At 36.0% G+C, this 17,278-nt stretch overlaps 2 pseudogenes; both read left to right on the plus strand.

Annotated features, from left to right (window-relative positions):
• Nucleotides 1-17,278, plus strand: part of LOC100483802 — a 172,420-nt pseudogene that overhangs the window by 37,300 nt on the left and 117,842 nt on the right.
• Nucleotides 3,201-3,289, plus strand: LOC117797583 (annotated as a pseudogene).

The following is a 17,278-nucleotide window of genomic DNA, read 5'->3' on the forward strand; positions in this document are numbered from 1 at the left end:
CCCCCTCCCCTCTGAATCCCTCAGTTTGTTTCTCAGAGTCCATAGTCTCTCATGCTTCATTCCTCCTTCTGATTACCCGCCCTTTCTTTATCCCTTTCTTCCCCTACCGATCTTCCTAGTTCTTGTGTTCCATAGATGAGACAAATCATATGATAATTCTTTCTCTGCTTGACTTCTTTCACTTAGCATTATCTCCTCCAGTGCCATCCATGTTGCAGCAAATGTTGAGAATTCGTTCTTTCTGATAGCTGAGTAATATTCCATTGTATATATGGACCACAGCTTCTTAATCCAGTCATCTGTTGAAGGGCATCTCGGCTCCTTCCATGATTTGGCTATTGTGGACAATGCAGCTATGAACATTGGGGTGCATATGGCCCTTCTCTTTACTACGTCTGTATCTTTGGGGTAAACACCCAGTAGTGCAATGGCTGGGTCATAGGGTAGTTCAATTTTTAACTTTTTAAGGGACCTCCACACTGTTTTCCAGAGTGGCTGTACCAACTTGCATTCCCACCAACAATGTAGGAGGGATCCCCTTTCTCCACATCCTCTCCAACAATTGTTGTTTCTTGCCTTGTCTATCTTTGCCATTCTAACTGGCGTAAGGTGGTATCTCAGTGTGGTTTTGATTTGAATTTCCCTGATGGCTAATGATTTTGAACATTTTTTCATGTGTCTGTTAGCCATTTGTATGTCTTCATTGGAAAAGTGTCTGTTCATATCTTCTGCCCATTTTATGANGATTCCATTGTATATATGAACCACACTTTCTTAATCCAGTCATCTGTTGAAGGGCATCTCGGTTCCTTCCATGATTTAGCTATTGTGGACAATGCTGCTATGAACATTGGGGTGCATATGGCCCTTCTCTTTACTACGTCTGTATCTTTGGGGTAAACACCCAGTAGTGCAATGGCTGGGTCATAGGGTAGTTCAATTTTTAACTTTTTAAGGGACCTCCACACTGTTTTCCAGAGTGGCTGTACCAACTTGCATTCCCACCAACAATGTAGGAGGGATCCCCTTTCTCCACATCCTCTCCAACAATTGTTGTTTCTTGCCTTGTCTATCTTTGCCATTCTAACTGGCGTAAGGTGGTATCTCAGTGTGGTTTTGATTTGAATTTCCCTGATGGCTAATGATTTTGAACATTTTTTCATGTGTCTGTTACCATTTGTAAGTCATCATTGGAAAAGTGTCTGTTCATATCTTCTGCCCATTTTATGATTTGTTTGTTTCTTGTGTATTGAATTTGAGAAGTTCTTTGTTGATATTGGATACCAGTCTTTTATCTGTAGTATCATTTGCAAATATACTCTCCCATTCCGTGGGCTGCCTCTTAGTTTTTTTGACTGTTTATTTGGCTGTGCAGTAGCTTTTTATCTTGATGAAGTCCCACAAGTTCATTTTATCTTTTGTTTCTCTTGCCTTGAAGATGTGTCATGAAAAATGTTTCTCTGGCCAATGTCATATAGGTTGCTGCCTATGTTCTCCTCTAGGATTTTGATGGATTCCTGTCTCACATTGAGGTCTTTCATCCATTTGGAGTTTATTTTTGTGTATGGTGTGAGAGAGTGGTCAAGTTTCATTCTTTTNATTTATCTTTGTGTATAGTGTGAGAGAGTGGTCAAGTTTCATTCTTCTGCATGTAGCTGTCCAATTTTCCCAGCACCATTTCTTGAAGAGACTGTCTTTTTTCCACTGGATGTTTTTTCCTGCTTTATCAAAGATTAGTTGCCCAAAGAGCCGAGGGTCCATTTCTGGGTTCTCTATTCTGTTCCATTGGTCGATGTGTCTGTTTTTGTGCCAGTACCATGCTGTCTTTGTGATCACAGCTTTGTAGTACAGCTCGAAATCCGGCATTGTGATGCCCCCAGCTTTGTTTTTCCTTTTCAACAGTTCCTTGGAGATTCGGGGCCTTTTCTGGTTCCATACAAATNCCTTGGGGATCATATCTTTGTAGTATAGCTCAAAATCCGGGATTGTGATGCCCCCAGCTTTGCTTTTCCTTTTCAACAGTTCCTTGGAGATTCGGGGCCTTTTCTGTTTCTATAGAAATTTAAGGACTATTTGTTCCAGTTCTTTGGAAAATGTCCTTGGTATTTTGATCGGGATAGCATTGAAAGTGTAGATTGCTCTGGGTAGCATGGACATTTTAACTATGTTAATTCTTCCAATCCATGAGCATGGAATATTTTTCCATCTNTTTTGTTAAAAACACCTTCATTTTTATTCCATATCTTCTTTATCCATTCATTAGTTGATGATTACTTAGGATGTTTCCATAGTTGGCTATTGCAGATAATGCTGCTGTAAACATTGGGGTGCTTGTATCCCTTTTAATTAGCACTTTTGTATTTTGGGCCAATACCTTGTAGAACAATTGCTGGATTATAGGGTTATATTATATTAAATTATGTTATACTATATTATTTTAATTATAATAATTTTTTGAGGAAACTCCATACTGTTTTCCAGAGTGGAGGCACCAGTTTGCTTTCCTAATAGCAGTGCAAGAAATGGAGATGGGTTAAATGAGTGATGGGGACTAAACAGTACACTTGTCATGATGAGCGCTGGTGATGTATGGAATTGTTGAGTCACTACATTGTATTCCTGAAATTAATATAACACTGTATGTTAACTAACTTGAATTAAAATAAAATTTTTAAAAACCTTTATTTTTTAAATTAAAATTTGGCAACTACTAACTACATTATCTTTAGTATGGACTTTTGATATTCTACAAAATATATTTCTTCTGTTTAGTTACAGCAAGGGAAACAAAATTTGAAAGTAGCTGCTGAGTTTCCCCATATTTTGAAATCAAAATTTCACTGATATCAATGTTTGTGGTTCTAGGGCCGTTTACTCTCTATAAGAGGTGATTGTAAGTCCCAAGTGGCCAATCGGTTAATAATGGTATTTGTCTCATTATAATAGGGTTTGGGAAGTTTTACTTTCCAAATTCTTCCCAAGTAGGTTTCATTGAGATTGGAATGGATTTTAAAAATGGGTAATGGCTGTTAGGTATCTCATTGTCCTTCATGTTAAAAGATGGTACTGCTGATATGGTTTCTTCTTGAAATGTGTGTTGATGGTAAGAATATTACAAAGTCTTTGTTTCCTTCCCTACTGATCCTTTCCATGTGTCCTTTGCCTATTACCTATAGTTGCTTTAAAAATTTGTCATTTATAAGACTATACTTTCAGGGATCATTTCTATAGTTTGTTACTAAAAACTTGTCATTGATAGTCACTAGAATTATAATTTAAAGGAGTCTGAATTTTTAGTGTAATTTGAGACACCCTATCTCTAATTGTGCAGCCCTCTGTTTTTAATTTCTATTAGCTATTTTGTTAGAAGTTGATAGCTCCCATACAGTATTTATCAAAGTATGCCTTCTTGATTGTTGGAGGCTTTATCTGGATGCAGGCAAGGATTATATACTCTGAATCAGGGAATGACTTGCTTCTTATCAGACTGAGTTTACTCTCTCCTGAGTTGATGTTGGTTGCTTTATTATTTGTTTGTTTATTTTATTGACTACAGTAGTAGGTCATATAACAGTTCTCCCCACAAGTTGCATTTTGGTCAGAATGTCTTCAGTAAGTTCATTAGCTATATCTGCATTCACACTCCCTAGGCAGACAATCTGTGGAGATCTATGTGTATCAGTTTGCCCAGATGAAAGAGAACATCATTGGTCTAGAAAGCCTGGTGATTTCTTCATATTTCTAAAGTGAGATAGCATGAGAAGAGTGTTCTTCTCCATTGACCCTTGCTAGAATCACTATTTAGAGTTTAATTCAACAGCCAAAATATGTGGGTTCATGGGGGCTTTTGAAACCTGACTTTCCTGTTTTCGGAAAGCAAAATATACATCTTAATGAATTCCCTTGCATGTCAGATATTATTCGAGATATGTGACCTTACCTCTAAACATTTTTTTAAAAATTACACTAAAAATTCTTTAAATACGTATCAATTGTTTTAAATTAATGGATTTTTTTTAGATTTTATTTATTTATTTGACGGAAAGAGAGAGAGCACAACCAGGGGGAGTGGCAAGCAGAGGGTGAGGGAGAAGCAGGCTCCCTGTGGAGCAAGGAGCCAGACATGGGACTCAATCCCAGGACTCTGGGATCATGACCTGAGCTGAAGGCAGACGCTTAACTGACTGAGCCACCCAAGAGACCCAAATAAGCTTATTTTTAAATATTTTATTTCATTTTCATCATGATAGGTGTACTCTTTAATCCCCACCCTATATATACCCCATCCCCCTACACACCTCCCCTCTGGTAACCATCAGTTGGTTCTCTATAGGTAAGAGTCTGTTTCTTGGTTTGTCTCTCTTTTTTTTCCCTTTGCTTATTTGTTTTGTTTCTTAAATTATAAGTGTTATCATATGGTATTTGTCTTTCTATGACTTATTTTGCTTAGCATTATACTCTCTAGCTCTATCCAATTTGTTGCAAATGGCAAGATTTCATTCTTTTTATATGACAAAATAATACTCCACTGTATATATAAACCACGTCTTCTTTATCCATTCAACCATCAATGGACACTTGGGCTGCTTCGATAATGTGCCTATTGTAAATAATGCTGCAATAAACATAAAGGTGCATGTATCCCTTTGAATTAGTGGTTTTGTATTATTTGGGGCTAAGTACCCAATAGTGCAAATCCTCAATAAAATAGTTCTATTTTTAATTTTTTGGGGAAACTCCATAGTGTTTTCCACAATGGCTGCACCAGTTTGCATTCCCACCAACAGTGCATGAGGATTCCTTTTACTCCACACCTTCACTAACACCTGTTATTTCCTGTTTTTGATTTTATCAATCTAACCGGCATGAGGTGATATCTCATTGTAGTGTGTTTAATTTTTTTTTAAATTTAAACTCAATTAACATATAATGTATTATTAATTTCAGAGGTAGAAGTCATTGGTGCATCAGACTTATATGATACACAGTGTTCATTATATCAAATGCCCTCCTTAAGGTCCATCACCCAGTTACTCCCTCCCCCCACCCCTTCCACTCCAAAAACCCTCAGTTTGTTTCCTATGATTAAGAGTCTTTTATGGTTTGTGCCTCTCTCTGATTTCATCTTGTTTTATTTTTCCCTCTCTTACCCTATGATCCTCTGCTTTGTTTCTTACATTTCACATATGAGTGAGATCATATGATAATTTTCTTTCTCTGATTGACTTATTTCACTTAGCATAATACCCTCTAGTTCCATCAACATCCTTGCAAATGGCAAGATTTCTTTATTTCTCTTTTTTTTTTGAAAGCCGAGTAGTATTCCATTCTCTCTCTCTCTATATATATAGAGACACACACACACCACATCTTTATTGATTCATCTGTCGATGGACATCTGGGCTCTTTCCATAGTTTCACTATTATGGATGTTACTGCTATAAACATTAGGGTGCAGGTGCCAGTTGGGATCACTGCATATGTATCTTTGGGGTAAATACCTACTAGTGTAATTGCTGGGTTTTAAGGTAGCTCTATTTTCAACTATTTGATGAATCTCCATACTGTTTTCCAAAGTGACTGCACCAGCTTGCATTCCCACCAACAGTGTAGGAGGGTCCCCTTTCTCCACATCTTCACCAACATCTGTCCTTTCCCTACTTGTTAATTTTAGCCATTCTGACTGGTGTGAGGTGGTATCTTATCATGGTTTTGATTTGTATTTTCCTGATGCCAAGTGATGTTGAGCATTTTTTCATGTGTCTGTTGGCCATTTGTGTGTCTTCTTTGCAGAAATGTCTGTTCATGTCTTCTGTGCATTTCTTGATTGAATTATTTGTTCTTTGGGTGTTGAGTTTGATAAGTTCTTTATAGATTTTGGATACTAGCCTTTTAACTGATAAGACATTAGCAAATATCTTCTCCTATTCTGTCAGTTGTCTTTTGGTTTTATTGACTGTTTCTTGTGCAAAAGCTTTTTATCTTGATGAAGTCCCAACAGTTCATTTTTTCCTTTGAAGACATGTCTAGCAAGGAGTTGCTGCAACCAAGGTCAAAGAGGCTGCTGCCTGTGTTCTCCTCTAGGATTTTGATGGATTCCTGTATCACATTTATATCTTTGATGAGTCTATTGTTGAGTATGAGTCTATTTTTGAGTATGGTGTAAGGAAATGGTCCAGTTTCATTCTTCTTTTTTTTGTTATTATTGAGAAATTTATTAACATTGCAGTTTCATTCTTCTGTATGTGGCTGTCCAATATTCCCAACACCATTTATTGAAGAGACTGTCTTTTTTCCATTGGATATTCTTTCCTGCTTTGTCAAAGGTTAGTTTGCCATAGAGTTGAGGGTCCATTTCTGAGTTCTCTATTCTGTTCCCTTGATCTGTGTGTTTGTTTTTGTGCCGGTACCATACTGTCTTGATGATTACAACTTCATAATAGAGCTTGAACTCTGGAATTGGGATGCCATCAGCTTTGGTTTTCTTTTTCAACATTCCTTTGGCTATTCAGGGTCTTTTCTGGTTCCATATGAATTTTAGGATTATATGTTTCAGTTCTGTGAAAAAAGTCGATGGTATATTGATAGGCATTGCATTGAATGTGTAGTTTGTTCTCCGTAACATAGACATTTTAACAATATTACTTCTTCCAGTCCATGAACATGGAATGTTTTCCCATTTTGTTGTGTCTTCAATTTTTTTCATGGGTATTCTCTAGTTTTCTGACTTACAGATACTTTGCCTCTTTGGTTAGATTTATTCCTAGGTATTTTGTGGTTTTGGGTGCAACTGTAAATGGAATTGACTCCTTAATTTCTCTTTCTTCTGTCGCATTGTTGGTGTATAGAAATGCAACTGATTTCTGTGCATTGGTTTTATATCCTGCCACTCTACTGAATTCCTGTATGAGTTCAAGCAATTTTGGGTTTTCCACATAAAGTATCATATCATCTGCAAAGAGTGAGAGTTTGACTTATTCTTTGCCAATTTGGATGCGTTATTTCTTTTTTGTTGTCTGATTGCTGAGGCTAGGACTTTCTGTATGATGTTGAACAGCAGAGGTGATAGTGGACATCCCTGCCATGTTCCTGACCTTAGGGGAAAAGCTCTCCCTTTTTCCCCCATTGAGAATGATCGTCTCTGAGAGCTTTTCATGTTTGGTTTTTATGATATTGAAGTATGTTCCCTCTATCTCTGCACTGAGAAGAGTTTTAATCAAGAAAGAATGCTGTACTTTGTCAAATGCTTTATCTGCAGCTATTGAGAATATCAAATGGTTCTTGTCCTGTCTTTTATTAATGTTGTGTATCACACTGATAGATTTTCAAATGTTGAACCATGCTTGCAGCCCAGGAATAAATCCCCCTTGGTCATGGTGAATAATCCTTTTAATGTACTGTTGGATCTTTTTGGTTAGTATTTTGGTGAGAATTTTTGCATCCATGTTCATCAGGGATGTTGGTCTGTAATTCTCCTTTTTGGTGGGGTCTTTGTCTGGTTTTGGGATCAAGGTAATGTTGGCCTTATAGAATGAGTTTGAAAGTTTTCTTTCCATTTCTATTTTTTTGGAACAGCTTCAGAAGAATAGGCATTAATTCTTTTTAAAATATTTTGTGGGGTTCTCCTGGGAAGCCATCTGGCCCTGGGCTCTTGTTTGTTGGGAGATTTTTGATTACTGCTTCAATTTCCTTGTTGTCTCTGTGTTAGTTCAGATTTTCTATTTCTTCCTGGTTCAGTGGTCATGGTTTATATGCTTCTAGGAGTTTATCCATTTCTTCTGGATTGTCCAATTTTTTGGCATATAATTTCTCATAATATTATCTTATAATTGTTTGTATTTCTTCAGTGTTGGTCGTGATCTCTCCTCTTTCATTCATGATTTATATAAGGGGTGTTTTGTTTAAAAATTTTATTATTTGAGAGAGAGAGATCGAGAGAGAGCACGAGCAAAAGCGAGGTGTAAGAGGCAGAGGGAGAGGGAGAAGCAGATTCTGCTGAGCAGGGAGCCAGATGCAATCTGAGATCCCAGACCTGAGCTGAAGGCAGATGTTTAACTGACTGAGCCACCCAGGCACCCTGGGGTATTTTTGAAGACAGAACAAGAGCAGTGAGTCTGGGAATGTGGAAAGGGACTCTGTGGTGTTGATTTATAATAAGAAATATATACTTGTTCTTTGTACCATTTCAGGCACAGAGCTCCTAAAACCCTTGGAATTTCTATGATAACAATGATAAAGATGTCTCTTGTTATATTAATGATGAGACTTTTGGAATGCTTGTAAGGTTGGGGCTGGTTGCCAGGAACACCAACCATTTAATTAGAGGGTTGGAACTTTCAGTCCCATACTCCTCACCTCCAGAGAGGGGAGGAAGCCTAGAGGATGGATCAATTGTCAATGGCCAATAATTTAATTAATTATGCCTAATGTAATAAATTAGTAAAACCCCCCCCAAAAAAAACAGGTTTCAGAGAGCTTCTGGATTGGTAAACACATGGAGATTCAGGGGGAATGGTGTGCTGAGGCAGGGCATAGAAGCTCCATGTGCTTTTCCCATGTCTTGTCCCATGAATACCTTCCATCTGGCTGCACCTGACTTATATCCTTTCTATAACAAACTGGTAATAATCTGGTAAGTAAAATGTTTCTCTGAGTTTTATTAGTCAAACTAGCAATTTAATTGAATCCAAGGAGGGTGTGGTGAGAATTTCTGATTTATAGCCAGTTGATCAGAAGCACAGGTGACAACCTGGCTTGCAATTGGCATCTGAAGTGGGGTTGAGGGGGGCAGTCTTAAAGGACTGAACACCTAACCTGTGGCTCTGATGCTAACTCTAGGTAGATAGTGTCAGAATTTAGTTAAATTGCAGGACACCCAGCTGGTGTTAGAGATTTGCTTTATGTAGGGGAAAAACCCACATACTAGAATTTGTACCAGAACCTTAGCATACCTGGAAAAATCACTGTCAGAAGCACAGTAGGAAATCAGTAAAAAGGAACAAAAGAATTACTCACTTTCAGAGAAGAAATAGCTGATATTAGACAACATGAATTTGTTGGATCCACTCAGCATGGTCTTGCAATTTTTTTTCTAAGCATGCACTGCAACTGTTTCTAGTCTGCCTTTTGCCACTCTTATTTATAGTGTGTTCAAGGAATAAAACTCCTCATCATTAAAATATGACAGATGTGAATAAAGGTAAATATGCAACAAAAATATCATATTGCCTTAAGTTTTATAAGAATGATTTCTGGTTTCTTTAAGTCACTGGTCCTTTCTATCAATGTGGAAGGTCAAAATTTGACATAAAGTTATTTTCTTCTTCATAGAAATGGTGTGTGTGTGGGTGTAAATTCTGCATTCATTTATTTGTGAATGTTCTCTTAATACAGGGATATCAGAAAGAGAATCTGCCACACAGGTTAATGTGCATGGTGCCATTGCCATTTTGATATGCAGAACAATACTTCTGTAGGTCTACCTAGTCTTTCCAACATTCCTACAATGTTTATCTCATGCATTATATTTTGAGTACTTTAAGATGTGAGTCTGTTCAACATTTTTCATAGAGAAGAAAGTGCATTGCTATCTCTTTTTTGCTAATATGTCATAAGAAAAATGAGGAGTTGGAAGAAGTAGTTCCTTTTTGAGAAACTAGTAAAAATCTGCACATTTTTCAACCAGAAAATGATTTTTTAAACACCTAAAATGATCTTAGGGATGTGTTAGGTACTGTTGGAGGTTTCAAATGTAATGAGATGTTTCATAACAACTTCTTGCAAAAGAGTAGTTAGATTAAGGGAAGAACCACACTTGCCAAAGGGAAGGAATGAAGCTATTAGATTGCAAGCCCTTATGGAGTGGCCTGTGAATGGGACGAGATCTACAAGAGACAGCTCCTGCTCAGAAGACTAGACAATGTGCCACAGGGTAAGAAAGGAGTAAGTGAACACAGAGAGCATTATTTCAATGAAAGAATTTAGTTTATGAGAGAAAGCAAGAAAGATTTTTTAGCAATTGTTATGTCAAGGAACTTTGAGAATGGAAGAATATGTATGTATCAAATTTCTGTTGAGCTTTCTGTGTAGAGTGCTGTATAAATCTTCTGCACTGGCCTGAACCTTCTAGAATTTATAATTCTTTTAAATGCAGCTCCATTTAGGTCCCTTAAAAAGTTAAAAATTGAGCTACCCTATGATCCAGCCATTGCACTACTGGGTGTTTGCCCCAAAGATACATACATAGTGAAGAGAAGGGCCATATGCACCCCAGTGTTCATAGCAGCATTGTCCACAATAGCTAAATCATGGAAGGAGCCAAGATGCCCTTCAACAGATGACTGGATTAAGAAACTGTGGTCCATATATACAATGGAATATTACTCAGCTATCAGAAAGAATGAATTCTCAANTGAGTAATCAGAAGGGGGAATGAAGCATGAGAGACTATGGACTCTGAGAATCAAACTGAGGGCTTCAGAGGAGAGAGGGGTGGGGGAATGGGATAGGCTGGTGATGGGTAGTATGGAGGGCACATATTGCATGGTGCACTGGGTGTTATACGCAACTAATGAATCATCGAACTTTAGAACAAAAACCAGGGATGTACTGTATGGTGAATAACATAATATAATAAAAATATTTCATGAAAAAACAAAAAAATAAAAAAATAAATGCAGCTCCATTTATAGATTGAGCCACACAAGGCCCTGTGATTTATTTAAAAGAGGTAGCAATGCACTTTCTTCTCTATGAAAAATGTTGAACAGACTCACATCTTAAAGTACCCAAAATATCATGCTTGAGATAAACATTGCAGGAATGTTGGAAAGACTAGGTAGACCTACAGGAGGCACAAAAGTCTTGACCTTCATCTTGAGGAAACAATCATAGCTGGAGAATAAAATACAAAACTACACCTGACTGAACAACTTGGAGATAAGTAGAAATTGATGGGAATTCTTTTCAAGGTCCACGGCCTCATCAGAACTTTCTGATTTCTGGCCCTTAAGCTAAAGAGCAAAAGCAGAATAGCTCAGTGACTTTTCTTCAAGCTTTAATCAAACACTAATGCTAATGTTGAAAATGCAGCTCACATGGAAGGAAAGTGGTTGGCCATTCTCTCACAACTGATGTCCAAACATGTCAACCTAAGACACTGGTTAGAGTTATACTGTTCTAACTGTCCTTCATTGTTTTGGTAGTCATCTAATTACATGCCACTTAAAGCACATTTTTGCCATGTCACAGATTCCTGGCATGATCTTAAATACACCCAACACTTGTTAGTATGTTTAGTGAGGAGAAGTAAAATTGTTTATTTTCTTTAGTCATCTTTTTTTCTTCTTTGAAAATTATACTTCCAAATGATAGCATCAGCTTTTGAACTAAAGCCCATAGCATTTTTTAATAACCTTGCAACTTCATCCAGATCTCTGAAGCTTGTGTCTGTAGACTGTTTAAAGTTTCTGTGATTCAGGTAGAATACAGACTTTGCAGAAAATCTAACTTTTGGTTAAAAGCTTGCTTGTGAGTATGTATTTCGTTCTTGATTAGAGCCAAGTACAAAAAACTAAAAATCTTGCTCTGAGAGAAGAAAGTATTTCCTTTCTCACCCTTTACGTGATGGGTCTCTTGTTTTTCTCTAAGCAAAATTCCTCCAGCTATCCACTGGCACTAGAGAGTTAAGGCAAATAGTGAGGGGGGACTTGTTAAGGAATTTTATAGTTGTATTAAAATGAGGAATAGTAATATGGCTAAGCAATTTCTGGTCATGTGGTCCTAAAGATTTATACATGTGGGTTTTGAAACACCATCCACCATCTTGTTTATTTTATAAACATATATAGTTTTTTACTTTCATTCTGTTGGCTGATGAAATAATGTGGGTAGTTTGAAACTAAACAGAAAATACAAAATAACTGTTACATGATCTGATTTGGATTTGGACCACCAGTGAGAGAATTACGTAAGTTTTCAAGACAGAAATTTGTGCACACCAAACTTTGGCCCAACATTTTCATAATGGCAACATCCTGCCATCAATTTAATTTTGTGAAACTTACACTTTGTTTAAATAGTATAAACAACATGTAGTTTAAACAAAGTAGATTGACAATGAATTCATTTTGGAAGAATTTATAGTACGTTGGTAACAGCTATTGAGATTATTAGAAATGAATTTCATGTTAAACTGTTACAGACAATGACTAAAAATAACTGTTCTTTATGATGGACAATATAATATGTCAACTGACCAACAGATTGCTTTCCTTTTACCATCCCTTCAAATTTTTAGCATTCCAATTTTAATTGGCAGCTCTAGTAAATTTGTTTACTTCTAGGAAGCTAACGAATATAAATTAGATTGTAAAAAATCAGTAATTACCATTAGATCTGTTTATAACTTCAATGTTTTCACATATTCATTAGCAGTCTGAATGCTAATTACCAAATTTCCGTATTTTTTTGAAAGAGTATGCAGCAGAAAAATATTATTATTATAAAGACTAAGGTTGAAAGCAAAGCTTTAATAAGTATAAATACCATTGTTTGTCAAATGTAAAAAACACACATTAATTATTATTTTGCAAAACCTTATCCTTAGCCTCACAGATACACAGACAACAGCATTATGGAGCGGTGATGGGGGTAGGAATTGAAGCTTTTAGGAGATCATTTATATCTAGAATCTGTCACCATATTATGATTTTGAGGGAAAAAAACTACGTTTCCACATAATGGTATTTTTGATAACGACAAATGAAAATAATGAGTGCAAATACATTTGCTTTCCATTTTCTTTAGTCACTCTAGCACAGTAGGAAAGGGAATTAAAAAGCAGAGAACAAAAAGACAACTTGAGAAATGCACAAAATTTGTTATCAAATTGCTAGTAGTTGTTAAGAATGGGGGAGAAACAGGAGGGAAGACAGAAAGAAATGAAGATGGGAGAAAATGAGATGCTTTAAATTTAAATGATATTGTAGCATAAATCACACTTCTAAACCCAACTAATAAAACAATTATTCTAACCAATACCTTGTTTTATAATATAGGTTTAGCCTTAACTGGGTCAGATGGTGTTATTTACCAATGACAGGTCATTGTGAAATGCCTCACAGAACAGAAGTGGAAATATTGAATTGATTGGACTGCTCAAAATGCAATCAATTCTTGGTTTCCAGTTTTATGAATAATGATATGAGCTGGACTCAATCAGAAAAATTATAGGAAACAGAGGCCAATTTACTCAAGCAAAAAGTAAATAGGAATAAGTAGGGACCATCAAGAAAGTCTGAGCTGAAGATAATATGTTGACTTATGGCCATTGGCTAGAAGCTGATCAAATTATTAAAGTCAATAGTTAAAGTTCAGAGGGGCCTAAGAGAATAACAGTGATGTCTTATATGTGTGTCCTTACACAGAACAACAAAAGAGGAATTTCTGTGTTTATATTTGCATATTTCTTATGAAGACTGCTATATTGGACCTTGTTATTTTCTCCTCTAGGCACTCCCTTATTATTGCCAAGCTTCCTGAAAAAGAAATGTGTCTCCAACAACTGCTTACTCTTCAATTCCTAACCCCTATCATTCTCACTTACTCCCACAATGCCACACTAAAATCACCACCAATAATCTCTTCACTGCCAAATCTACTGGATATTTTTTAAAATTGAACTTTGATTTTTGACTTTGTTGACAGCTACCTCCTTCTCTGTCTTCTAGGGTTTCTGCTCAAGCTTTCTTCCCTCTCTACTTCACTCATAGTATATGTAAGGCACCTGGCAGATTTCATCATATAGAAGATGCTAGGTCAGTGTTCTCTCATTTCTCTAGCTGTCATTTAAACTTTAGTGTCCTGAAGGATCTTGTTATCAGTCCTCTTCACTTTGCATGCTCTCCTTGAGTGATGTAATTTTCTCCTACAATTTTAACTGATATCTAAAAATCATTGACTTTAAATTTATATAACAGTTTGTTCTCTATAATAATTAAGAGCCTTCTCTCTCTCTCTTTTTTTCCCTTTGCTCATTTGTTTCATTTCTTAAATTCCACATAGAATAAAATTTTATGGTATTTGTCTTTTTCTGACTTATTTCACTTCGCATTAGGCTCTCTAGCTCCATCCATGTCATTGCAAATGCAAATGGCAAGATTTCATTCTTCTTTATGGCTGAATATAAATAAATGTATAATATATATATTATATTGTATATTACATTATTATGTATAATATATATTATAATTATAATATTCTGCATCATAATATTATATGTGTATGATAATATATGTGTATTATAATAATATAAAATAAATGTATAATATATATATTATACTCATTCACTTATATTCAATTTATGAATTGCTAGGATGATTAGATTAAGCTCTGTTACTTGAACCTAGTCACTCGCTCTTCATTTATTATTATTCATATTTTATTTGGATTCTCAGGGTAATATATATATATATATATCCCACATCTTCTTTATCCATTCATCATGGATACTTGGGCTAATATACACCATATGTTAACTAACTTGAATTAAAATAAAAACTAAAAAAAAAAGAAAACGGGTGATGCTCCATAATATATATTTTTAATGCATAAATATTTATTTTTTAAAATACAGAAGAAAAATTCATGGTTTCTTCTTTGGTTATAAAAGCAATACTGCTCAATGTAGAAAATGAAGAAACAACAGGCAAAAAACAAAATGAAACAAAAACAATCATCAGTGCTCCTACCCTTCAGTACCACTGTAAAATGTTGGTGAATGTTTTAGAACCTTGCTATGTGTGCACATGCATCCATATGTATTTTGATTTGTATATTAAAATGGTACAATAATTTTAAAAATATACATGTATATAACAAGTTTGCATCTCTCTCAAGTTGTGAACCTGTATATCCAACCATTTATTAGAAAACCTCACCTGAATTTCTAATGACAAGTTAAACAAAACATGTTTGAATGTCAACTCAGTATGTCCCAATACAAACTCACCTTCCTCTTCTTTTATTAATCTCTATGTATTATGCAAGTACCTTAATGGCAATTCAAGTTAAAAGCTATAAATCTTCATGGATTTCTCCCTTTCTTTCACCACTAACATCTAAGCAGTCATCATAGTCTATTAATTCTACTTCCTAAAATAACTTTTCAGGATGCCTGGGTGGCTCAGTTGGTTGGGTGACTGCCTTTGGCTTGGGTAATGATTCCAGGATCCTGGGATCGAGTCCCGCATCAGGCTCCTTGCTCAGTGGGGGGCCTGCTTCTCTCCCTTTGCCTGCCACTCCCCCTGCTTGTGCATGCTCTCTCTCTCTCTCTCTGACAAAAAAAATAAATTTAATAAATAAAATAACTTTTCAGTACAATACCTAATCTTTTCTTTTCCTACCAACACTGCCTTAGTTCAAATCCTCATAACTTTTTACTGTACTTGACTCCTACTTTGCTAGTCACAACTCTACACATTCTTACATCTTTCATAGACTTCCAAAATTACCTTTCTCACATGAATCTAAACATTCCCCTCCCATCTTAAAACTCTTTAGTGACCTTTAATTTAGATGCAATCAAAATTCCATATATAAAACTCTTGTAGTCTGGTTCTTACTGATTTTTCCAGCCTCATTTCCTGCCAGTCACTTCACCCTTGCCTCTGCATTTGTACCTACATTATGCTCCAGTAAAACTGAAGTACTTTCAAATCTCTAAATATTAGAATTAGGGATTCAGGATTTGAATCCCTTTATACTTTTTTAGGTGTGTAACTTGGGATAAATCATTTACCTTCTCTGGGAGTTCATTTCTTCATTTTTTGGGTGAGATAGAGAGAGAGGGAGAGAGAGAGGGAGAGAATGAGTGGGGGGGAGGGACAGAGGGAGAGGGAGAGAGAGAATCTAGGGGCTTGATCTCACTACCCTGGGATCAGGACCTAAGCCGAAATCAAGAGTCAGATGCTGAACCAACTAAGCCATCCAGGTGCTCCAATTTCATCATTTTTTAAAAGGGAAAATCTCACAGATTAAATGTATTAAATAGAATACCATATACAGATGATGTTTTTGACCTTTTTTTGCAACTTTTAAAAAATATTTGTATTTCCCTTTTTGTCAATGTTACAGGTGTTCCTAATTAAATGCTTTGAGCCTTTTAAAAGAACACAACATAGTATTAATAGGACTAAATTACAGACTAAGTTTCCTCAGCCTATAGTCCTAGATCTAGTTCTTCTGTGTTACTCTTCTCTTCAGCCTCCCCAATTTCTCAACATGTGAAACTCAAAACTAAATGCAATATGTACAAAATAAGAATATAAAATGATCATATCTTTTGTTTTTCTTTTTCCTGTGTCTTATTATAGAACTGTAAGTTCTTGTCTACTAAATCTCAAACTTATTCACTTACATTCAATTTATGAATTGCTAGGATGATAAGATTCATCTCTGTTGCTTGAACCTAGTCACTCACTCTTCATCTATTATCATGCATTTTTCATTTGGACTCAGGGTAAATATAAATGATAACCAAACCACCAGTTGGATTTTTCAACACAGTGAAAATTTAGCAAACTGATTACATTAACTGGTCAAGGTCCTCAAAATGATCAAGCCAGTAGCCACCTGTAGAGTCATGTTCTCTGTATTGCCTTGTCTGAAGAAAGCATCAGCATCTAGAGACCAACTGGAAAGCAAGGGCTTTGGATGAATGCATTAACCTCTGCCTCTATACTTCTTCCCAGCCTGCTCCTATCTATAGGTCCTGGACCTGAGCTGCAGCCTCCAGCCCAGCTATCCCTGCTGCAGACTGGCTGCCCACATCCCACATCCTTCTATCCTGGCCATTTCTCCTACCTAATGGGGTTTTCAATTTGGAGTTTTTCCAGAAACTGACCCTTGAATTTGTATAGCCTTTAGGAGATTTTTGTAGTAAGAAACTAAGGACCTCCCTTCAGCCCTGAACAGGTTTTTCTCTGATTCCAGCCAAAGAGTTTTACATACCTTTCTAGTTTACTATTCAATAAAAGTGTGGATGACTTAAAAATGTTGAACATTATTCTATTTCCTGTATTAAATGACAATTTCTCATTTTGAACTTTTTTCTTTGTTTGGAAAGATGTTAGCAACTCTACCCAACTTGTTACTTTTCACAACCTACAGAGTATGTTTTCAATTTGATCAGTCAAGTGGTATTTTGGATGAAACATATTGTATGGGATTTGGAGTAGAATAAAATTTAGTTGAAACTTCAGTTTATTCATTTGCAAAA

Source organism: Ailuropoda melanoleuca, chromosome X (assembly GCF_002007445.2).
Source record: "Ailuropoda melanoleuca isolate Jingjing chromosome X, ASM200744v2, whole genome shotgun sequence".
NCBI classification, from domain to species: Eukaryota; Metazoa; Chordata; class Mammalia; order Carnivora; family Ursidae; genus Ailuropoda; species Ailuropoda melanoleuca.